This window comes from Bos taurus, chromosome 12 (assembly GCF_002263795.3).
Source record: "Bos taurus isolate L1 Dominette 01449 registration number 42190680 breed Hereford chromosome 12, ARS-UCD2.0, whole genome shotgun sequence".
Lineage (NCBI taxonomy): Eukaryota > Metazoa > Chordata > Mammalia > Artiodactyla > Bovidae > Bos > Bos taurus.
The window spans coordinates 4,126,255-4,152,533 of record NC_037339.1 but is presented as its reverse complement, the minus strand read 5'-3'; positions in this window follow the sequence as shown (position 1 = coordinate 4,152,533).

The window sequence follows — 26,279 nt, the reverse complement described above, 5'->3', positions numbered from 1 at the left end:
AAACTCCAATATTTTGGCCACCTGATACAAAGAGTTGACTCATTTGAAAAGACCCTTATGCTGGGAAAGATTGAAGGCAGGAGAAAAAGGATGCCATGGTTGAATGGCATCACCTACTCAATGGACATGGGTTTGAATAAACTCTGGGAGTTGGTGATGGACAGGAAGGCCTGGCATGCTGTGGTCCATGGGGCAGCAAAGAGTTGGACATGACTGAGTGACTGAACTGACTGCTTGACAGCTTTACAGCCCAGGGTTAGATTAGTTTCCTGCATTTTTAGTGAGTTCTGAGGAGAAAATTCCTCTTATAACATCAGCACCTCAACTAACCTTTGCTCCTCCAGCATCTTGATTCTTGAGGATTTCTTGGTCTTTTCTTGCTATTTCCTGTAACAGAAGTCCTTGGTCTAGTTGTCTGGTCTGTCACATTTAACCTTCGTGACAACTTGAAGCAACAGCAGTAGAAAGCAGTAGAAAAAAATCTTCATTTAAGATTTACTTATCAGGCATTTAATAAAAGCCTGCTATGTGCCAGACATTTTCCTGTATTTTAGCCATCTAGAAAACTGACTCTTAATAGCTTAGATTCTAGTAATTAGGACAGAGGAGAAAAGGGAATAAAAGCTTACCAGGTAGCTCGGTGGTAAAGAATCTGCCTCCCAAACAGGAGATGCAGCTTTGATCCCTGGGTTGGAAAGATTTCTGTAGAAAGAACCGGCAACCCACTCCAGTTTCTTTCCTGGGAAATCCCACGGACAGAGAAGCCGGGTGGGCTACAGTTCATGGGATTACAGAGTCAGATATTATTAAACAACAACAATAATGGAATAAATAAATAAAAGGAAAGAAATTTCCCTTAATGGTAACTGTCAAAATAATATAAAAAAATAAATGATATGTGGATATGTACCACAGCTTTCTTATCCATTCATCTGCTGATGGACATCTAGGTTGCATCCATGTCCTGGCTATTATAAACAGTGCTGCGATGAACATTGGGGCACACGTGTCTCTTTCAATTCTGGTTTCTTCAGTGTGTAGAGGAAGGGAGGAGGGAGGGGGATTCATGATGGGGAACACATGTACACCAATGGTGGATGCATGCTGATGTATGGCAAATCCAATACAATATTGTAAAGTAAATAAAAAATATATAATAATAATAAATTTTAAAAAAAGGAAAAAAATGATATAGTGGAAAATGACTGGGCCAGTGGGGGTGGAAAGTGTATATATTTTACTGAGTGATATAAAGAAGCTACAACCTAGATCTAAGTTTCTAGGAAGAATAAACAGTAAATTCAAAAGTTCTAAAGATACAGACGTGGAGGAACAGGTAGAAGCTTAGTATTATTGAGTCATGGTCTCATCAGCAAAGAGTAGTAGGGAATGATATTAGAAATGCAAGCAGGCATGGGTCATAAAGTGAGAATTTTGTGCCCATACTAAAGTTTGAATTTTCTTGTATGTGCAATGAAAAGCCATGGAACTTTTTAGCAGAAATATATGATCTGATTTGTGTTATGTCACTACCGTCATGGGTGTTTTGTGTTGAACAGATAGGAAGAATTCAAGGTGAGTAATTCAGGATGCTGTTTTAAAGGAAAAAGATGTTAGTTTAGATCACAATGACAAAATTGAAGAAAGAGACATTTGGACATCAGACATAAAATTCTAACTTCCAGTAGAATAAATAAAACCTCTGAGTCTATGGAGAATTTTGGAGTGAGGAGTATGACTTGCAAAAAGTAAAGTGTATGGTAGTAAGACATGTCAGTGTACAGGAAGTAGCCAGGAAAAAAAAAAAAAAAAGATAAAATGGTGTATTCACCCTGAGTTTGTGAAGTATCTAACTTAGTTTTATAATGTTTAGTAAACGGTTGTTTATAGTGGAGTATTTAAGAATAAAGAACAGTTTAAGGCGTTTCTTCCATGTAATTAGAACCCAGTAGACAAATTCTAATCCTAATGCGTCTTAAAAAAAAAGGAGTTCCTTTTGTCTTGTCTCACTTTATGTGGAAGAAGAATGGCTGCAAAGTAGGCTTGCATATCACCCCTGCCAGAGTGGTACCCAAAATACACAGATCCTTAATTTTCCTCTTGGAATATTTGACAAAGTAAAAGACATGTAATCTTGCTGTGCTGAGGAACAGTTCCTGCTATTTTGCTTCTGATTTCCATTAATGGAAATGATTTAATAAACAGAAATCCAGATTGAAGTTCAGCAGACATTTGTTGGTGGGGGGAGAATGACGTGCAGGAAATGTTTTATTAACGAGCTCTGTGATAAGTCACACGCACTGAGTATGTGTCATTTCCCAACTTACAGACTTATACTGTTTCTTCCTCCTCCAGGATTCAAATACAATCATGCATATCATGTATAAGGAAAAGTACATTTGAAATACTCTAACAGTATAATCTTTGAATGTGAACTTGAGCCACTAAGTGATTTAGAGACTTGCCCTAAGTATTACACATACTGAGCAATGAAGACTGGTTTATACATTGAAGAAACATTGAATTCTTAGCTTAAAATCCCTCATTCATGACAAGAGTCAATCTAATTTTTAAGAACTCATGTTTTAATAACCAAAGCTTAACACCCTTATCTTTAAATATCAATGAATTGAAGGTCCAGGTAATTTTCCAATTTCACTGTGAATGTGATAATACTTAAAGACTAAAGTATGTGAGAAAGGTAATGTAGTTAATATAAAATTAGACAAAAATGTGTAATGTATGTTTTTCATATTCACCTTATCAAATCCTTTAAGTATAGATAAAATTGACTGTGAATAGTTCTTTATTATGAGATTTACAAACTTTTGTTAAATTTCTATAGCTTGAAAAAATATCATGAACCAGTAAAAATCAAGAATACTTAACAATTGCTTAAGTGCATTGACTGATCTTTCTTATTATCTGTTATTAGTGTTTAAGTGCATTAACACGACACTTCATCATCATACACATACCTATCATTTCAAACCTCTAGGACTGGTATATGGTAAACTTGATTCTTACATTAGTATAAAAGATATATTCATGACTAGTTTAATACACTGCTCTGAGTCAGTTGCCATGTTTCTCCAGGGTGATATATTTGGTTATACTGTGCTGGGTGTTTACATGAATGTTATTGATGATTTAAGCAACTTGGCTCAGAGGCTTTTTTAATAACTCCTGCTGAAGAAAAGGTAATAATAGTGGACAATACCATCATCTATCACACAATACTTCAGAATGTTCCCATTAGGAGAGAACCACTCAGCGGTTTTTCCAGGCGTTACCTATCAGCTACAAGTACCTCCTTATTTTCAGTCTCACTCTGTGTCAACATAAATTAATAGTGGTTTTGCAAGTTAATTTCTTTTACTATCCAATGCTGTCTCTAAGAGCATGTCATGAATTCACAAACAGCAGTGACACATCTCTCATATCTATAAAAGTACTTTCATTCAATTCATTTAATTTGTAAAGTAGAAAGATATAAAATGATATAAACAAAAAACAAGCAAAATTATGTGGGATGCCTGCCTTATGCATCAGTATTATGTAGAATATCGAGTTAAAGAATATGAAAGTTGGTGTAATGTGTAGATGGTACTGCTGAAGAGAAAGTCCTCTGGGGTATGAAGGTCCTGGTAGAAATTCTCTCTCAGCCCTATTAGTAGTAAGACCATGGGCACACTATGAACCTCCCTGAATGTCAGTCTTCATCTTTAAACTGAGGAAAATAATGTAGCTACTTTAGAAGATATATTGCAGAGGATACCTTAGTATGCCTGACATGTATTAAGCACTTGAAAAAATTATAGATATTGTTATTGTGTTTATTAATGTTAAAATCAAAAATAAATGACATTTTAATTTTCATTTACTCTATTTTGGTTTTAAGACAAGTCTGCTAATTCTTTGACAACTCCTCCTACTTTTTTGTGGCATTTATCCTCTGCCCAGTATGGATTGGCCTTAAAACTCACTTCTAACAAATGCGGGGGAAGTTGCAGTGTGCCTTTTAAGATTAGTTCATACACTGTGGTAGAGTTCCCTTCAGACTCTCTCTCTCTCTCTCTTTTGGTAGACCTGCATTTTGAGCTCAGGAAGCAGGAGATAACGTGAGTTTGAGCAACCTCCGGGAGTTAGTGAAGGACAGGGAAGCCTGACGTGCTGCAGTCCGTGGGGTCTCAAAGAGTTGGACACGACTGAGCAACTGAACAGCAAAGATTACCAAAACGCTATTTCAAGTCACCTCATCCTATATTTCTGCCCTTTTTCTCTCTTCCTTTCAACATCATATTAATTTAATTGTATTTTTATGAACAGTATAGAAAATTTATTTTCAAATGGTTGTACTTTATTCCTTGTAGGCCCATTTGTGTAAGAAATTAGGGGATGTGGCGAGTAAAAGATGCTGAGCTATGCTAAGCCATAGGTATGGAGAAAACAGATTTTTACGTAAAAGACAATGGCTCCATCTCTGTGAAAATATATGGAGGTATGAAACAGCTGCATTATGGCAGCCTTCTTAGGCTGTAGAGCTGGAAAAAAGACACAGATTTGGGAACATGAGCCATCTGCATAGCCATTGCATCTCAGTTATGAAGCTCCATTCACAAACCACCTCTCTCCTGAAACTGGGCCACAATGGGAAGACGCCTGTGAACGAGAATGACCGTCCACTTTTGGAGAACCTGCGACTTAAGTATCTTAGACTATTAAACCTGACACAGATACTCTAGGTTTCATTATGAAATATTCTAAAGGCTATAAATGGATGAAAATGGCCTGAACTAAGTTAACTCTCCAAAGCATTATCAATTTTTTTCCTGATTTTCAGTGTTTAGTTGATTTACTAATTAAATAGTGTAGCACATTGATGAGTTTGCTGTATTTGTTTCACAGGATAATTATTACACATGGCACTGAAACCCCATCAGAGGAAAGACTTATTCTGCAGTTTTGCTTTGGGAAATTTCATAGGAGTGAATCTTCCACAACTTTTCTCACCTCACAATTTAATGAAACACTTCTCTATCTTAAAATCGAGTTCAGTTGCAGAGTCATAGATGCCTAGAAAACTGTAAGTTTGTGTCAGAAATTTGCCAAAGATCTGTTTTCAGGCTTGTGCACTCTTCTTCAATGTGATGATACAATTTCATGTGTAGAGAAAAGGTGTGACCTTCTGATTCCCGGGAGTAAGTTCAGTCTCCCATAGACACGCGTTGAAACTTAGAGATGATCTACATTAAAGAAATAGCTTGTAAACTTCAGCAGTAGAGGAAACAATTATATTTAACATTCTTTTGACCTCTTTTCTCAGTAGCACCACACTTTCATCAGCTTGTCTTCCATCTTGGAAACTTCAAGTGCTTCCCTCTGCCCCTATTTTTGGTCTCTTTCTCTGGTATGCCTCTAATGTGTGAGATTTTCAGGGGCCAACAATTCGAGGTTAGAAAGAGACAAAGCAGGTTTTTTTTTTTTTTTTTTTTTTTGCTCCTAATACACTCTGAAAAAATGACAAGTCCTGCAGGAAATAACATTTTGGATGCCAGATTCTCATTACCACATTAATTGCCTCAGTTGTGACAGTCTGGGCTTGAGCAAATGTCTGGGAACCTGCTGGACCCTTGAGAGCAACACAGGCCAAGGGAAAGCAGCCTTGGAGCTCTACAAGCCGCCAGCCAGGAGATGCTGTAATCAGAGCTTGCCTGAGATTCATCTTTACACGTGAGTCATTGTTACATTGGTGGGGGTGTGACTGTCAGAAGTCTTGGTCTCCTCCCTTGTGGCTCAGCTGGTAAAGAATCCACCTGCAATGTGGGAGACCTGAGTCTGATCCCTGGGTTGGGAAGATCCCCTGGAGAAGGGAAAGCCTACCCACTCCAGTATTCTGGCCTGGAGAATTCCATGGACTGTATAGTCCTTGGGATCACAAAGAGTCAGACATGACTGAGTGACTTTCACTTTCATTTTCAAAAGCTTATGACAAATATTCATGTCAGCACAATTAAAATAGGACTAAGTTATATTTTCTCAGCATAGCGTATTTTGCAATAATAATATTGTCCAAACAACTGTGGAGGGCTTGAGGATAAAAGCTGCAAATGGGCTTTGAATTTCCCTTCATCTGAAATGGAGTGAACAGTGTAATCAGAGCCTCACACAGAGGGCCATTTGAACAGAGTCAACAGTAAGTAACATTCTAAGTCAAAGCAAAATCTAAAATAACTTTTCCTTAATACTTTCCCTTCCAAATGTCATTCATCTTAATGTAGCCTTTTTAATTGATGTGATTAGAGGTTCTAATTACTGAAAGTCAGGTTAAAAGTGAAAAGTACCATGTAATGAAGATGATTGTTTTCTTCTAAGCCCCAAAGGAAAACCAAATTCAGATTCTCTTTCCCAGCCTTCTCAACTTCTGTGATAGTTTCTGTATTTAAATAATTCTAAGAGTTAAGGGAAAGAAGTGGCATGAATAGAGCCAATTAAACAAAAAGAAAAATACCTGTGACCTCTCTCAGGTCATAAAGAAGTCTCATGGAATTAGGTTTCAATGGTGTTGCTATTATTATAAACATAAGGTGGCAACACAAATGGATGCAATCTTTTCATGAAGTAATTTATGTATTTTAAAAAGTTTATTAAATATCAAACATATCGAAAAAGTATGACATATGCAACAAAGAGTTACCTGTAAAATAAAAATGTTGGTAAAATATAGCCATGAAATTAAAAGACGCTTGATCCTTGGAAGAAAAGCTATGACAAAAGCTATGACAGGGTATTAAAAAGCAGAGACATTGCTTTGCTAACAAATGTCCTTCTGGTGAAAGGTATGTTTTTTCCAGTAGTCATGTATGTAAGAGTTGGACCATAAAGAAAGCTGAGCACCAAAGAACTGATGCTTTTGAACTGCAGTGTTAGAGAAGACTCTTGAGAGTCCCTTGGACTGTAAGGAGATACAACCAGTCCATCCTAAATGAAATCAGTCTTCAATATTCATTGAAAGGATTGATGCTGAAGCTGAAGCTCCAACACTTTGCCCACCTGATATGAAGAACTGACTCACTGGAAAAGACCCTGATGCTAGGAAAGATTGAAGTCTACAGGAGAGGGGAATGACAGAGGATGAGATGGTTGGATGGCATCACCAACTCAGTGGACATGAGTTCAAGCAAGCTACAAGAGTTGGTGAAAGAAAGGGAAGCCTGGCGTGCTACAGTTCATAGGGTTGCAAAGAGTCAGACACAACTAAGAGACTGAACTTGACTGATACTTTTTATTACTGGAATAAATACTATGATAGAGTAGTAAAGAGACTGCAGATGTCAGAGTAAAGAGACAAGAACTTACTCATATCCTATATAAACATCTGGTTGATCTAGAGGAGAGTGGAATAATTGGGTAGTAAGAGGTTATCTGGAGACCCCAGTCTCCCCAATTTATTTTGCTCCATCTTCAACTGTAGTTTCTGTTTCTAGTTGGGTCTCTCTCAATTCTGGTATCCAGTCTGTGGACAGTAGGAAGAGAGCGCAGGAACAGTAAGTAACTGCATTTTTAAAGATGCAGACTGGAAGGTGCATGCACTCTTTTCATTTGTATCTAGTTCACAAAATTCAATGACCTCAAGATAAATGTTTACAAGGGTTACTGTACAATTTAGGTGTTTAAGTGAACATCCGCTGGATCATGGAAAAAGCAAGAGAGTTCCAGAAAAGCATCTATTTCTGCTTTATTGACTATGCCAAAGCCTTTGACTGTATGGATCACAATAAACTGTGGAAAATTCTGAAAGAGATGGGAATACCAGACCACCTGATCTGCCTCTTGAGAAATTTGTATGCAGGTCAGGAAGCAACAGTTAGAACTGGACATGGAACAACAGACTGGTTCCAAATAGGAAAAGGAGTTCGTCGAGGCTGTATATTGTCACCCTGTTTATTTAACTTCTATGCAGAGTACATCATGAGAAACGCTGGACTGGAAGAAACACAAGCTGGAATCAAGATTGCCAGGAGAAATATCAATAACCTCAGATATGCAGATGACACCACCCTTATGGCAGAAAGTGAAGAGGACCTAAAAAGCCTCTTGATGAAAGTGAAAGTGGAAAGTGAAAAAGTTGGCTTAAAGCTCAACATTCAGAAAACGAAGATCACGGCATCCAGTCCCATCACTTCATGGGAAATAGATGGGGAAACAGTGGAGACAGTGTCAGACTTTATTTTTATGGGCTCCAAAATCACTACAGATGGTGACTGCAGCCATGAAATTAAAAGACGCTTACTCCTTGGAAGGAAAGTTATGACCAACCTAGATAGCATATTCAAAAGCAGAGACATTACTTTGCCAACAAAGGTTCCTCTAGTCAAGGCTATGGTTTTTCCTGTGGTCATGTATGGATGTGAGAGTTAGACTGTGAAGGAAGGCTGAGTGCTGAAGAATTGATGCTTTTGAACTGTGGTGTTGGAGAAGACTCTTGAGAGTCCCTTGGACTGCAAGGAGATCCAACCAGTCCGTTCTGAAGGAGATCAGCCCTGGGATTTCTTTGGAAGGAATGATGCTAAAGCTGAAACTCCAGTACTTTGGCCGCCTCATGTGAAGAGTTGACTCATTGGAAAAGACTCTGATGCTGGGAGGGATTGGGGGCAAGAGGAGAAGGGATGACAGAGGATGAGATGGCTGGATGGCATCACTGACTCGATGGATGTGAGTCTGAGCGAACTCCAGGAGTTGGTGATGGACAGGGAGGCCTGGCGTGCTGTGATTCATGGGGTCTCAAAGAGTTGGACAAGACTGAGCGACTGATCTGATCTGAGCCATTGTTGTTGTTGAGTTGCTAAGTCATGTTTGACTCTTTGTGATCCCATGGACTACAGTATTGCAGGCTTCCCTGTCCTTCACCATCTCCTAGGGTTTGCTCAAATTAATGTCCATTGAGTTGGCGATGCCCTCTAACCATCTGATTCTCTGCCATTCCTTTCTTCTTTTGCCCTCAACCTTTCCCAACATCAGGGTCTTTTCCAGTGAGTCAGTTCTTTGCATCAGTTGGCCAAAGTATTGGAGTTTCAGCTTCAGCATCAGTCCATCCAATGAATATTTAGGATTTATTTCCTTTAGGATTGACTGGTTGAATCTCCTTGCAGTCCAAGGGACTCTCAGGAGTCTTCTCCAACACCATTGTTCAAAAGTGTCAATTTGAGTGTAGTGTACCTATTTAAACTTGTTGGTCTTAGAGAATGAACTTATGATTGCAGAGGGAAAGGATAGGGGGAAGTGATATTTAGGGAGTGTGTGATGGACATGTCCACACTGCTGTATTTAAAATGGATAACCAACAAGGATCTACTGTATAACACATGGAACTCTGCTCAACATTATGTGGCAGTCTGGAAGTGAGGGGAGTTTGGGGGAGGTGGATACATGTATATGCATGCTGAGTTCCTTTACCATTCACCTGAAAGTATCACAAAGTTGTCACTTGGCTATACCCCAATATAAAATAAAAAAGTTCAAGAAAATAAATTTGGTGGTGCAATTGTTCTAAAACTGAAAGGAGGAAGGAGAGGAAATATTCTGGAAAGATAGGAATGGATGCCGTCACATTTAACAACAGAGATGTCTCCAAGTATATTCTGAAGTACATATTTTTATGAGATAATGTAACATCAGTAGATGATTTTACTCCAAAGTTTGTAACACTGAAAAAAACATTTATGTCATACTTCACACACATATGCACAAGCACATACACACATATCTAAATTTAATAGTTAGTTTTATGTGTCAACTTGGTTAGGCCATAGTTTTCAGATATTTGGTCAAACACTGGTCTACATTTTGCTGTGAGGTACTGATAGTTTTAGATGAGATTCACATTTAAAAAACTAGACTTTGAGATTCCTCTTTATAATATGTGTGGGCTTCATCCAATCACTTGAAGGCCTTAAGACAAAACAGACCCAATCCCCCATCATCTGACTCTTGTGACCCTATGGACTGTAGCCTGCTGGGCTCCTCTGTCCATGGGACTCTCCACTGGAGTGGGTTGCCAATCCTTTCTCCAGGGGATCTTCCTGATCGGAACTGGGTCTCCTACATTGTAGACAGATTCTTTACCATTTGAGCTACCAAGGAAGCCCCGAATCCCCCAAGGGAGAAATAATTCTGCCTCTGATATCTTTGGACTCAAGCTGAAAGATCTTCTCATCCTAGGTCTACAGACTTTCTGTCTTTGCTGCAGATTTTGTTCTTGTCAACCTCAACCACTGTATGAGACAATTCTTTAAAATCTCTCTCTATATATATACACTCACACACACACAATATATATATATATAGAATCTATTTAACATGCATATCTCATGGAGTTCCAAAAAAAGAAGGTGCACTCCTTATTTATAGGATACTGAAGTCAATATAGATTAAACCAGCTATCTTTATAAATTATAGTAGTAACCTTTTATATATTCTAGTTTATTTTGTCCTGTATAATCTATTTTGAAATTAGAGAGATTTATTAAAGTCATAATTCTTGTTATTTTTCCTTTTGCCTCCTGTATTTCATGTTTGACCAAGTTGCTGCCATGTAATTTGATATATAGATTTTCATAATTATTTTCTTCATTGTATATTATAAAGTGCTTTTATTTGTCATTGTTGTTGCTTTTTAGCTGGAAGCATGTTCCTGAAACAACTTTGTTCAACCTTTTCAAGATTTATATAACCGTTTTTCAATGGATGACTTTTATACTTTATAGCTTCAGATTTTGCTTCATAATATAAGCTGAAGTGTTTTCTCATTTCTTTTAATAGATAAGTTATCATTTACATGTATTGATAAGAGGAATATGTCTGATTTTAATTTTAGCTGGTTATTTTATGTTTATGTTTGCAGCGTTTTTCCTTTTGAATGTATTTGCTCTGTTCTATTTGCAGCTTCTTAAAAATATTTACAAAGTTTCAATGATTATTCCAGAGATTACCTTTATATCATGCCTTAGTTCTGTATTTCTGTATAGAGTACATATTAGTTTAATCCTATGAAAAAATAATAATATTTTTCTACCGTTTCTCTCTTTTTTTCCTATCATTTTTTTATATTCAAACATTTGACTTGTGGTACACTCTTTCTTAGTGTTCTGTTTTGTATAATTAAATATACTTCTGAAAGTGTGAAACTGTTAATTGCTTAGTCTCTGACTCTTTGCAACCCCATGGACCGTAGCCCACCAGACTCCCCTGCCCATGGGATTCTCCAGGCAAGAATACTGGAGTAGCTTTTCCCTTCTCCAGGGGATCTTCCCAACCCAGGGTTCAAGCCATGTCTCCTGTACTGCAGGCAAATTCTTTATTGTCTGAGCCACCTGTGAAACCCCAAAATAATTCTGCTTTGACTAAGTGATTTGTCAGATTTATGGTATAATGTTTTGGCTCATGGCTGTAACACAGGAAGCATTATGTGAGTTCTCAGTATTTCCCCTCACACTCTTCTCAATTATTTTTACTTGTTCAACAATGGTTTTACTGTATCTTGCCGCCCTGGCCTATATTTTCCTTTAGAATTTAGTTTTATTGTTCAAGATATTTAATGCTTGTTCTTGTGGCTTTGGCTAAATTTTCAACCAAGAACTCTTGTCAGGTTGGATTCATTCTGTTAGATTCCTCAGGAGATTCTTTGAGGAAAAAAAAATATTTGTCTATAGCTTTTATAATTGAAAGACCTTGGTTGGATATAAAATTTTTTGCTCAACCTTTATCTTCTTAGGAATATTTTGAGCCCAGTGTCTTTTGGAGTTGAATAACTGGGTAGAGTCACTTGAGGAAAAGTTCTTTTTTGTTTTTTTAACACGTGAATTGATTTTTTGCCTTTACTACCAGCATATTTATTTTAAAATTCCAATACATTTACTAGAATATATCTTAACATTAACTATTGTATTTTGTTTGCACTGGTGCACAGTGGAACTTCCACTATGCATATGCAAGCCTTCCTCTTATTATTACACTTTGAATGATTTATTCTGCTTCATTGGTGTGAAACATTCTCTTTTCACTGTCTTCTAACTCTTATTTTCTAATTCTTCCTTTGCTTCTTGAATGTGTGTGTGCATGTGCGTGTGTGTGCTTGTGTGTGTGAGTGTGTGCGCGCATGTGTGCGCACCTGTATGTGTGTGTTTGGGAGGGGTTCCTCATTTCTATCTTCCATATTTTCCACTATATGCCACCTCATCTCCTCTCTTGGGCTTCAGGCATTTCAAAGTTCTTAAGAGTATTTTCCTTCTTTTTCTTTCCTAAATTTTGCTAGGTCACAATTTTGTCAGTTTTCATATCCTGTTTCTCTCCAGTTCAGGCCATATCTTGCCTGAGTTGTTGTACTGAGTTTTGTCTTTCTCTTTGCTATGTATAACTCATGGTGGAATCCTCAGTTAAATTTTTCTTCTAATATGCAACAATATATTTACTGAGAAGAGTGTTTCCTCTCTCCATAAGTTTTTCTGCACTTGTCCACAATTTTTAGTAGAGTATTTAGTAGAGTATCCCTTTTAGTTACTTTTGAACCAAATCCATTATTTGCTTTCATTTTTTTTTTACTTTTGGGCTGGAGGCAAGGGCGATGGCATCCAAGATTGTCCTCTAGTTTCTCTTATCCCAAAGGCTACCTCTTCTGTTGCCTGGATGAACAAATGTCTTATTAAAACATGGAGCCTCTATTGGTTTTCATCTTGTCTTTTGAAGACAAATAGGTTTAGGAAGCCCTCCTTGCCTATATGTGCAGCCCAATTTCCCAATGACTCCTTTAACCAATATTTGGTGGACTCCAGAACAATTGATACACAATTAAGATGTGTCATTTTCCTAAAACTTCTAGGTTTTCCATCCCAGGACTCCTCCCCAATCTCTTCCACTGAAACCCTACCAGAAACATACTTTACAAGTCTTCATTCTCTTCCTTTCCTGGGCAGAAAGTTTCCTGTTACATCTTGGCCCTCTGACATTTGCAATTCAGGATGGGTAACTGATCTTTGAGAACATATTTTTGTAATTTCCTTCTGGGATCTGCTGCTTTGTCCCTCAGAACTATACTCTAAAACACTTTCTCACTTCCTGCACAGGGTGCTCTAGCTCCAGTTTCCTGTACATCTTTGATTATCAACAAACTCTCCACTATGTCAGCATTTATGCATTCCCTTTGTCTTGTTACTTCAATCAGAATGTAGTTTGTTTTTTTTTTTATTTTATGCAGAATTTTTAAGTGGTGACAAGAGAGATTCATATCTAAGATGCCACCAGCTATAAAAGCAGCACATATAAAGCTGCTCTATTTTAACTCCAGTAAGGAAACCAGGATATTGAAGTGGTTTGTCATCTCCTTCTCCAGTGGACCACGTTCTTTCAGACCTCTCCTCCATGACCATCCCGTCTTGGGCGGCCCCACGTGGCATGGCTTAGTTTCACTGAGTTAGACAAGGCTGTGGTCTGTGTAATCAGATTGGCTAGTTTTCTGTGATTATGGTTTCAGTGTGTCTGCCCTCTGATGCCCTCTCACAACACCTATGGTCTTATTTGGATTTCTCTTACCTTGGACGTGGGGTATCTCTTCACAGCTGCTCCAGCAAAGAGCAGCTGCTGCTCCTTACCTTGAATGAGAGGTATCTCCTCACAGCCGCCCCTCCTGACCTTAAACGTGGAGTAGCTCCTCTAAGCCCTCCTGCACCCATGCAGCCTCTGATCCTTGGATGTGGGGTTGCTCCTCTCAGCTGCCTCCCCTGACCTCGGACATGTGGTAGCTCCTCTTGGCCGCCACCCCTGACCTCAGGAGGAAAGATAAGAAAGACTTCCTCAGCAATCAATGCAAAGAAATAGAGGAAAGCAACAGAATGAGAAAGACTAGAGATCTCTTCAAGAAAATTCGAGATACCAAGGGAACATTTCATGCAAAGTTGGGTTCGATAAAGGAAAGAAATGGTATGGACCTAACAGAAGCAGAAGATATTAAGAAGAGGTGGCAAGAATACACAGAAGAACTGTACAAAAAAGATCTTCATGACCCACATAATCACGATGGTGTGATCACTCACCTAGAGCCAGACATCCTGGAACGTGAAGTCAAGTGGGCCTTAGAAAGCATCACTACAAACAAAGCTAGTGGAGTTGATGGAATTCCAGTTGAGTTCTTTCAAATCCAGAAAGATGATGCTGTGAAAGTGCTACACTCAGTATGCCAGCAAATTTGGAAAACTCAGCAGTGGCCACAGGACTGGAAAAGGTCAGTTTTCAGTCCAATCCCAAAGAAAGGCAATGCCAAAGAATGCTTAAACTACAGCACAATTGCACTCATCTTATATGCTAGTAAAGTGATGCTCAAAATTCTCCAAGCCAGGCTTCAGCAGTACGTGAACCATGAACTTCCTGATGTTCAAGCTGGTTTTCGAAAAGGCAGAGGAACCAGAGATCAAATTGCCAACTTCGCTGGATCATCAAAAAAGCAAGAGAGTTCCAGAAGACCATCTATTTCTGCTTTATTGACTATGCCAAAGCCTTTGACTGTGTGGATCACAATAAACTGTGGAAGATTCTTCAAGAGATGGGAATACCAGACCACCTGACCTGCCTCCTGAGAAATCTATATGCAGGTCAGGAAGTAACAGAACTGGACATGGAACAATAGACTGTTTCCAAATAGGAAAAGGAGTACGTCAAGGCTGTATATTGTCACCCTGCTTATTTAACTTATATGCAGAGTACATCATGAGAAAGGCTGGGCTGGAAGAAGCACAAGCTGTAATCAAGATTGCTGGGAGAAATATCAATAAACTCAGATATGCAGATGACACCACCCTTATGGCAGAAAGTGAAGAGGAACTAAAAAGCCTCTTGATGAAAGTGAAAGAGGAGAGTGAAAAAGTTGGCTTAAAGCTCAACATTCAGAAAACGAAGATCATGGCATCCGGTCCCATCACTTCATGGGAAATAGATGGGGAAACAGTGGAAACAGTGTCAGACTTTATTTTGGGGGGCTCCAAAATCACTGTAGATGGTAATTGCAGCCATGAAATTAAAAGACGCTTGATCCTTGGAAGAAAAGCTATGACCAACCTAGAGCACATATTAAAAAGCAGAGACATTACTTTGCCAACACATATCCATCTAGTCAAGGCTATGGTTTTTCCTGTGGTCATGTATGGATGTGAGAGTTGGACTGTGAAGAAAGCTGAGCACCGAAGAACTGATGATTTTGAACTTTGTTGTCAGAGAAGACTCTTGAGAGTCCCTTGGACTGCAAGGAGACCCAACCAGTCCATTCTAAAGAAGATCAGTCCTGGGTGTTCATTGGAAGGACTGCTGCTAAAGCTGAAACTCCAATACTTTGGCCACCTGATGCGAAGAGTTGACTCATTGGAAAAGACCCTGATAATAGAAGGGATTGGGGCAGGAGGAGAAGGGGACAACAGAGGATGAGATTGCTGGATGGCATCAGCGACTCATGGACATGAGTTTAAGTGAACTCTGGGATTTGGTGATGGACAAGAAGGCCTGGTGTGCTGCGATTCATGGGGTCGCAAAGAGTAGGACATGACTGAGCAACTGAACTGAATTGAACTGAAGGAAACCAAACCCACAGTGGGTAAATTACATGCTGACATTCTCAGGGCAAGTAGTACCAGTGAAGGTACTAGAACTCAGGTTCTTAGATTCTAGTCTAATTGACATTTGCCATACCTATTACTTTTATCCCTTTTGGTAAAGGATGCACCACTAAGGATCGTTAATGTTCTGCTTTTTTTCTTAATCTAATATTAATCAAGATTTAGTGATGTTGCATAAATATTAATAATTTCTTATGATAATGATTGTTTACAAATTCCTTAAAATTAATTATTCCTTGGTTGTATCCTAGGTGTGTGATCAGCTATTTCACACCAGGGAAGTCATACTGCTTATTGTTTGCAGATAAGCATTATGATTGCTCTGATCTACCAATTATTAAATACCTTATTAAATAATCAATATAGTTTAGTTCAGTTGAGGGGAAGCAATATAAATGGTTATACCAGACCTGAATTTTATGTGTGTGTGTGTGTATATATATATATATATATGTGTGTGTGTGTGTGTGTGTGCATGTGTGCTAAGTCGCCTCACTTGTGTCTGACTCTTTGAGATCCTATAAACTGTTGCCTGCCAAGCTCCTCTGTCCATCAGATTCTTCAGGCAAGAAGGAAGAATACCTGAGTGGGTTGCCATGCTGTCCTCTAGGGAATCCTCCTGACCCAGGGATTGAAACCAAATCTCTTATGTCTCCTGCATTGGCAGGTGGGTTTTTTGCCACTAGTGACACCTGGGAAGCTGTGCATATATATATGCTGCTGCTGCTAAGTCGCTTCAGTTGTGTCCGACTCTGTGCGACCGCATAGACGGCAGCCCACCAGGCTCTGCCATCCCTGGGATTCTCCAGGCAAGAACACTGGAGTGGGTTGCCATTTCCTTCACCAATGCATGAAAGTGAAAAGTGGAAGTGAAGTCGCTCAGTCGTGTCCGACCCTCAGGGACCCCATGGACTGCAGCCTTCCAGCCTCCTCCATCCATGGGATTTTCCAGGTAAGAGTACTGGAGTGGGGTGCTGTTGCCTTCTCCGCATATATATATATATATATGCACAATACTAAATTGTATATAGTGACACTAAATCTTGATTAATATTAGATTAAGTATATAACATGAAATTATGTGTACATACATTAATTATATGAAATTATGTGTACACACATTAATATATAATTAATATATATATTAATGTATGTATGTACACATAATTTCATGTAATTAATGTCATTTAAATTTTTTTCTCAGCTTAGAATGAAAAGTAAAAGAATATATATATAAAATAATATATATATATTAATGTATGTACACATAATTTCGTGTAATTAATGTCATTTAAATTTTTTTGTCAGCTTAGCATGAAAAGTAAAAGAAAGAGGTCAGTAAAATAGAATCATTGAAATCTCCAGTAAGATGAGGAGATCTTGAATAATAAATCCTTGTCTTCATTTCCCATTTATAAAGAAACTCAAAGTTATGGGAAACAAAGGAAAATATTAATAGAGCATACAGGCAAATTCCCATAAGATGATATTATCTGGTATTGCAAGGGGCTTTTAGAGATGATGAAAATACCCAGAACCATTTTATAATCAGCATTCTAAACACAAATTTGCCTAAATATTGCAGGAGACCCTGCACAGTCATTTTTAATTTCAGAGGTCACAACATGTCTGGAGAATTCAGACGTCTCAACAAATGCTCACAAAAATTATTTCCCAGGCTTTGATGACATAAAGTAAAAAAATCCAAATGATCATAGATATGAGGTTGAATCCAGAAGCTTCCACTTTGTCTGTAATCATTTAGGCCACTGGAGTTGTTCATTGCTCAAACCACTTCAGAGACTGCAAAGATCCTCATTCACTAACCAGTATCTACCAGTGAGTAGCAGTCTACATGTTCAGCTTTAAAAAATCTGCTGCTCTAATGAATGTGTAGCATGAGGTACATGACAAGACTACTGAGCAGTTCACCCCTTAGTCTCTTTTTCTTTGGGTGTTTCCTTCCCAATAATAAGGTCTGAGCAAACGAGATGCCACCTGAGATGGGGAATTTGTCTATGGGCCACGTTTCACGCACTTCTTTAATTGGGTAGTATGTGATTTCTAAGTCTGTGAAGAGAATTTAAAAAACATTCTGATGACTGCATCCACATGCTCATTAGCTATTTCCTAGAGCCATCCCTGTTTATGCAAATAGTTGAGAATCAAAAGTCTAACATTAAGACAAAATTTCACTCTTTCCACAATAGAGGAATCCTTTGGGTCATATCCAATTAATAGGACAGGCTATTTTGAATGCAAGCCATCGCTCTAGAGCCTGAAGGAACAATACAGGCTCAGTCCTCGAGAGGCTGGTTAAGTGGTCACTAATGTCGCAGTAGTGATGGCCTGAGTCAAACCATCCATTGATATAAGCCAGAGAAGAGCATGCCTTGTTTGCTCTAGCACTTTGCTGAGCTATTGCTGTGGCATCTCTAGCATTAGGTATAAATAAACCAAATCCTAATTTCAAGAACGACAAAGAACTAGAGAATAAAATTTACCCAGAGAGAAGAGGCAATAGACAGATTAACCTTAACAAAATAGAACTATAAGACTTAAGGTTGTTTTTTCTTACTGAGACATCTTTTTCCCTTTCAAGAAAAGTTAACATTCCAACCATTCACTTGCTTATTAGCAATGAAAACAACAACACAAAATGCTGGTTAGCCTGGAACACACAAGTTATGCAGATGAAAAAGAAATAGTTTCCCTTTGTTCACTCACAATTCTAATTGGCCAATGTTTAGAGGTTAAAAAATAGTTATATAATTTAAGGAAGATATAGATGCTTCTTTCCTTATAGGCTAAGAGTCTTAACACATTGGGATCACCATGTATTCTGATTTTACAAATATCAGAGGCAGCTGATGTTTTATTACATAAGGTGTAAAGGAGATGCTCTTTTAATGTAAGTATCCAGTATTAACCTATAAGACAGAATTCTTGCCACATGGTGAAATAATACTTGGTTAATCTTAATGAGGTCCATACGAAGAAAAGCATCTATGTTCCCAAATTTTATAACGTAGAAGTTTTTGAGGTCAAGTGGACCTTAGGAAGCATCACTATGAAACAAACTAGTGGAGGTGATGGAATTCCAGCTGAGTTATTTCAAATCCCAAAAGATGATGCTGTGAAAGTGCAGCACTCAATTTCCAGCAAATTTGGAGAACTCAGCAGTGGCCACAGGACTGGAAAAGGTCAGTTTTCATTACAAACCCAAAGAAAGGCAATGCCAAAGAATGTTCAAGTTACTGCTCAATTGCACTCATCTCACATGCAAGCAAAGTAATGCTCTAAATTCTTCAAGCTAGGCTTCAACAAAACATGAACCAAGAACTACCAGATGTTCAAGGTGAACTTAGAAAAGGCAGAGGAACCAGAAATCAAATGGTCAACATTTGTTGGATTATTGAAAAACCAAGAGAATTCCAGAAAAACATCTACTTCTGCTTTACTGACTACACTAAAGACTTTGACTGTGTGGATCACTACAAACTGTGGAACATTCTTAAAGAGATCAGAATACCAGATCACCTGACCTGCCTCCTGAGAACCCTGTATGCAGGTCAAGAAGCAAGAGTTAGAACCAGACATGGAACGATCTGCTAAGTCACTTCAGTCGTGTCCGACTCTGTGCAACCCCATAGACGGCAGCCCACCAGGCTCCCCCGTCCCTGGGATTCTCCAGGCAAGAACACTGGAGTGGGTTGCCATTTCCTTCTCCAATGCATGAAAGTGAAAAGTGAAAGTGAAGTCACTCATTCGTGTCCAACCCTCAGCGACCCCATGGACTGCAGCCTTCCAGGCTCCTCCGTCCCTGGGATTCTCCAGGCAAGAACACTGGAGTGGGTTGCCATTTCCTTCTCCAATACATGAAAGTGAAAAGTGAAAGTGAAGTCGCTCAGTCCTGTCCAACCCTCAGCGACCCCAAGGACTGCAGCCTTCCAGGCTCCTCCATCCATGGGATTTTCCAGGCAAGAGTACTGGAGTGGGGTGCCATGGAGCAATGGACTGGTACAAAATTGGGAAAGGAGTACCACAAGGCTGTATATTGTAACCTTGCTTATTTTAGGTATATATAGAGTGAAAGTGAAAGTGAAGTCGCTCAGTCGTGTCCAACTCTTTGCGACCCCATGGACCATAGCCTATAAGGCCCCTCCGTCCATGGGATTTTCCAGGCAAGAGTGCTGGAGTGGGTTGCCATTTCCTTCTGCAGGGGATCTTCTGACCCAGGAATCGAACCCAGGGTCTCCCACATTGCAGGCAGACGCTTTACCATCTGAGCCACCAGGGAAGCTCTAATACATTGTGTGAAATGCCAGACTGGATGAAGCACAAGCTGGAATCAAGATTGCAAGGATAAATATCAATAACCTCAGATATGAAGATGATACCACATTATGGGAGAAAGCAAAGAGAAACTAAAGAGCCTCTTGATGAAGGTGAAAGAGGAGAGTAAAAAAGCTGGTTTAAAACTCAACATTCAGAAAATTAAGATCATGGTATCCATTCCCATCACTTCATTGCAAATAGATGGGGAAACAATGGAAACAGTGACAGACTTTATTTTTGGGGGCTCCAAAATTACTGCAGATGATGACTTGCAGCCATGAAATTCAAAGATGCTTGCTCCTTGGAAGAAAGGCTATGACAAACCTAGACAGCTTATTAAAAAGCACAGACACTACTTTACCAACAAATGTCCATCCAGTCAAAGCTATGGTTCTTCCAGTAGTCAGGTATGGATGTGAGAGCTGGACCATAAAGAAAACTGAACACTGCAGAATTGATGTTTTTGAACTGTGGTATTGCAGAAGACTCTTAAGAGTTCCTTGGACTGCAAGGAGATCAAACGAGTCTATCCTAAATGAGATCAGTCCTGAATATTCATTGGAAGGACTGATGCTGAAGCTTAATCTCCAATACTTTGGCCACCTGATGGGAAGAACTGATTCATTAAAAAAGACCCTGATGTTGGGAAAGACAAGGCAGGAGAAGAAGGGGATGACAGAGGATGAGATGGTTGGATGGCATCACCAAATTGATGGACATGAGTTTGAGCAAGCTCTGGTAGTGGGTAATGGACAGGTAAGCCTGGCGTGGTACAGTCCATGGGGTCACAAAGAGTCAGACATGTCTGAATGACTAAACTGAACTAAGAGGTTTTCAGAAATCTCATTTTTCTATTTTACTAGACAAACCAGGGTGTTGTAATGGTCTCAGGAGGCTTAAAGTGAATTCTGACTCTGCTCATTACCAACCTCTAATCTTAGTCAAGTTACATAATTTATGATAATTCCATTTTCTTAACTTCAAAGTGAGGAGAATAATCATGACCCTCTCCTTTATTATTCCTTTGATAAGTGAAAAGTTGATATATTGTGAAAAAACCTCATACCTAGCTTACAAAGATTCTCATATTTATGTTGGTTGTCTTGCACTAACCCCTTTTGACTACTTTGGTAGGCTGGAAAGAGAAAAGAATAAAATTTATTTATCTGGCTAGTTTATAAACTTTGTCAACAGAATATAAAATGCCAGAGTGTGGGATTATCATTTGTTCTTTAGACAGTTCTGAAGGGTGTGTGTTATTTCCTCAGTTGTGCCTGGCTCTTTGCGACCCAATGGACTGTAGCCCGCCAGGCTCCTGTGTCCATGGAATTCTCCAGGCAAGAATACTGGAGAGGACACTCATTCCCTTTCCAGGGGCTCTTTTCCATCCGGGGATTGTACCTGGATCTCCTGCATTGCAAGCAGATTCTTTACCATCTGAGCCACCAGGGCAGTTTATGTAAATCAGCAAATGTTTCTTTTAGCCTAAAAGTATGGACATCAAGGATGTGGTTCTCCCAAAGATATTGTTTATAAAATATAAATGTAGAGTTGCTTTTTTCCCCATCTCGTGTATGTCAAATTAATGTGTACCATTGTCTTAGGTGGCCGTAGTTTATATTTTTCATCAGCTTTGAGAAGGGCACTTTGAAATATTCTGCTATCTGTTAGAAATGTCTGATATGTGAGTTTGCATCACATCTGAACATCCTGCCTTCTATGACCATGCTTTTCATTCTGCCGTGATGTGGGTAACATATAGATGTTTTGACTTTGATGCATTTTTCTGTTGGGAACAATATTGGAAATGGTGAAAAGTGAAAGTGAAAATTGCTCATTCGTGTCCAATTATTTGCGGCCTTTAGGCTATGTAGTCCATGGAATTCTCTAGATCAGAATACTGGAGTGGGTGGCCTTTCCCTTTTCCAGGGGATCTTCCCAACCCAGAGATTGAATCCAGGTCTCCCGCATTGCAGATGATTTCTTTACCAGCTGAGCCACAAGGGAAGCCCAAGAATACTGGAGTGGGTAGCCTATCCCTGCCCCAGCAGATCTTCCCAATCCAGGAATAGAACTGGGATCTCCAGCATTGCAGGCGGATTCCTTACCAACTATCTCATTCTTAATTCTAAACAGATGTCCTTAAAATGTGAGTAAGTACCCATTTGAAATCAGAATTATTTTTATACACTGGTTAACAGGTATATTCTCTCTAAAACAGGATAAGTTTTCATCCTCTTTTACCATGACAGCATGGCAAATCTGTTGAGAATTTCAAACACTTCATGCTGTTTTCTTCCTTTTTGGGAAATACAGAACGCAGAATGAGGGAAATGCAGAACTTACTCTCGATGTCATGTCTTTCTATTCACTTCAACATGCTTTGTAAAGCATCTTTAAACATTAATGTCAGAACAGGATTTTGATTTTGAGTCATTTAAATTGACGTAAAACAAACTTCCCTGGTGGCTCAGACGGTAAAGCGTTTGCCTACAATGAGGGAGACCCAGGTTTGATCCCTGGGTCGGGAAGATCCCCTGGAGAAGGAAATGGCAACCCACTCCAGTAGTCTTGCCTGGAGAAATCCATGGATGGAGGAGCCTGATGGGCTACAGTCCATGGGGCCACAAAGAGTCAGACACGACTGAGTGAGTTCACTTTCACTTTAAAACAAAGTAAGAATACAAAAAGTAAGAAGAAAATAATTGTTTAGTCACTCAGAAGTGTCCAGCACTTTGTGACCCCATGGACTGCAGCACACTAGGCTTCCCTGTCCTTCACCTTCCCCTGGAGCTTGCTCAAACCCATGTCCATTCAGTTGATGATGCTATCCAACCATCTCATCCTCTGTCATCCCCTTCTCCTCCTGCATTCAATATTTCCCAACATCAGGGTCTTTTCTAATGAGTCAGCTCTTCGCATCAGGTGGCCAAAGTATTGGAGTTTCAGCTTCAGCATCAGTCCTTCCAATAGTATTCAGGACTGATTTCCTTTAAGATTGACTGGTTTGATCACCTGCAGTCCAAGGGACTCTCAAGAGTCTTCTCCAATACCACAATTCAAAAACATGATTTCTTCAGTGTTCAGCTTTCTTTATGGTCCAGCTCTCATATCCATACATGACTACTGGAGAAACCATACCTTTCACTAGATGAACTTTTGTCAGCAAAGTAATGTCTGTGCTTTTTAATAAGCTGTCTAGGTTTGTCATAGCTTTTCTTCCAAGGAGCAAGCATCTTTGAGTTTCATGGCTGCAAGTCACCATCTGCATTCATTTTAGAGCCCAAGAAAATAAAGTCTGTCACTGTTTCTATTGTTTCCCCAACTATTTGCAATCAAGTGAAGGGAATGGATACCATGATCTTAGTTTTTTTAATACTGTTTTAAGCCTACTTTTTCACTCTCCTCTTTCACTTTCACCAAGAAGCTCTTTAGTTCCTCTTTGCTTTCTGATATAAGGGTGATGTCATCTGCATATCTGAGGTTACTGATATTTCTCCTGGCATCTTGATTCCAGCTTGTGCTTCATCCAGTCTGGCATTTTGCATGATGTACTCTATATATACCTAAAATAAGCAAGGTGACAATATACAGCCTTGTGGTATTCTTTCCCAAATTTTGTACCAGTCCATTGTTCTATATCTGGTTCTAACTCTTGCTTCTTTTTTTTTTTCTTTTTTTTTTAAATTTTACTTTATTTTTAAACTTTACATAATTGTATTAGTTTTGCCAAATATCTAAATGAATCCGCCACAGGTATACATGTGTTCCCCATCCTGAACCCTCCTCCCTCCTCCCTCCCCATACCATCCCTCTGGGTCGTCCCAGTGCTCTAGCCCCAAGCATCCAGTATCGTGCATCGAACCTGGACTGGCATCTCGTTTCATACATGATATTTTACATGTTTCAATGTCATTCTCCCAAATCTTCCCACCCTCTCCCTCTCCCACAGAGTCCATAAGACTGTTCTATACATCAGTGTCTCTTTTGCTGTCTCGTACACAGGGTTATTGTTACCATCTTTCTAAATTCCATATATATGCATTAGTATACTGTATTGGTGTTTTTCTTTCTGGCTTACTTCACTCTGTATAATAGGCTCCAGTTTCATCCACCTCATTAGAACTGATTCAAATGTATTCTTTTTAATGGCTGAGTAATACTCCATTGTGTATATGTACCACTGCTTTCTTATCCATTCATCTGCTGATGGACATCTAGGTTGCTTCCATGTCCTGGCTGTTATAAACAGTGCTGCGATGAACATTGGGGTACACGTGTCTCTTTCCCTTCTGGTTTCCTCAGTGTGTATGCCCAGCAGTGGGATTGCTGGATCATAAGGCAGTTCTATTTCCAGTTTTTTAAGGAATCTCCACACTGTTCTCCATAGTGGCTGTACTAGTTTGCATTCCCACCAACAGTGTAAGAGGGTTCCCTTTTCTCCACACCCTCTCCAGCATTTATTATTTGTAGACTTTTGGATCGCAGCCATTCTGACTGGTGTGAAATGGTACCTCATAGTGGTTTTGATTTGCATTTCTCTGATAATGAGTGATGTTGAGCATCTTTTCATGTGTTTGTTAGCCATCTGTATGTCTTCTTTGGAGAAATGTCTATTTAGTTCTTTGGCCCATTTTTTGATTGGGTCATTTATTTTTCTGGAGTTGAGCTGTAGGAGTTGCTTGTATATTTTTGAGATTAGTTGTTTGTCAGTTGCTTCATTTGCTATTATTTTCTCCCATTCTGAAGGCTGTCTTTTCACCTAACTCTTGCTTTTTGACCTGCATACAGTTTTCTCAGGAGGCAAATAAGGTGGTCTGGTATTCTCTTCTGTTGAAGAATTTTCTACAGTTTTCTTGCGATCCACACAGTCGCTTCTCTCAAATAGATGTGGAAACAATGGAAACAGTGGCAGACTTTATTTTCTTGGTCTCCAAAATCACTGCGCATGGTGACTGAAGCCATGAAATTAAAAGACGCTTCCTCCTTGGAAGAAAAGCTATGATAAGCATAGACAGCATGTTAAAAAGCAGAGACATTACTTGCTGACAAAGTTCTATGTAATCAAAGATATGCTTTTTCCAGTAGTCACATGTGGATATGGGAGTTGGACCATAAAGAAAGCTGAGCATGGAAGAAATGATGCTTTTGAACTGTGATGTTGGAGAAGACTCTGGAGAATCCCTTGGACAGCAAGGAGATCAAACTAGTCAATCCTAAAGGATATCAACTCTGACCATTCATTGAAAGGACTGATGCTGAAGCTGAATCCCCAATATTGGCCACCTGATATGAAGAACTGACTCAATGGAAAAGACCCTGATGCTGGAAATGAAGGCAGGAGGAGAAGGGGATGACAGAGTGTGAGGTGGTTGGATGGCATCACCGAATCAATGGACATGAGTTTGAGCAACTTCAGGAGTTGATGATGGACAGGGAGTCCTGGCATGCTGCCATCCATGGAGTCACAGAGTTGGACACAACTGAATGAGTGAACTGAAGCAAACACAGTCAAGGGCTATAGCATAGTCAATGAATCAGAAGTAGATTTTTTTTCTGGAATTCTCTTGCTTGTTCTGTGATCCAACAGATTTTTTCAAAATAATCTCTGGTTCCTCTGCCTTTTCTAAATCCAGCTTGTATGTCTGTAAGTTCTGGTTCACATACTGTTGGAACCTAGCATAGAGAATTTTGAGCACTGAAGAAAATAATACCTGTATACAATGATAATCTGTATTTCCAAAAGGTAGGATAAGTTCAATTTAATTTGTAGGCTGTACCCTCCCATTATATCCACCCAATAATCAGAGACAAATTACACTCTGTCTATAAAGGGAGTACAAAAGTGCTCATTGCTTAGATGTTTGAGTGATGTATGATTCTAAAAAATTAAAAAAATAAAAAACCAAAATAACAATAATAACAAAAACCTAGATGTAATATCTTATAGCATATCTATGAGCATAAATTAATACAATGATAAGCAAAGAAAAATAGTTTTATAGTTCAATTTTTTAAAGTATAAAACCAAATAATTTGAAATTAGAATTAAAGATTATGGCAGCAGCACGGTATTGTCTAACACTCAACAAGGCAAATGTCTAAAATCTAAAATATTTAAAGCATTATTAAGCAGGCATTTTCCATTATAGGAATAAAAAAGATATTCTTCAAAATGATTGGCCCTCTGAAATGGAATTGATTTTCATTGTGTCTTTCAAAAATGAGGAAAAGAAAAAAGTCCACAAAATAAAATGGCATTTGATACAAATGGTGCTATTATTA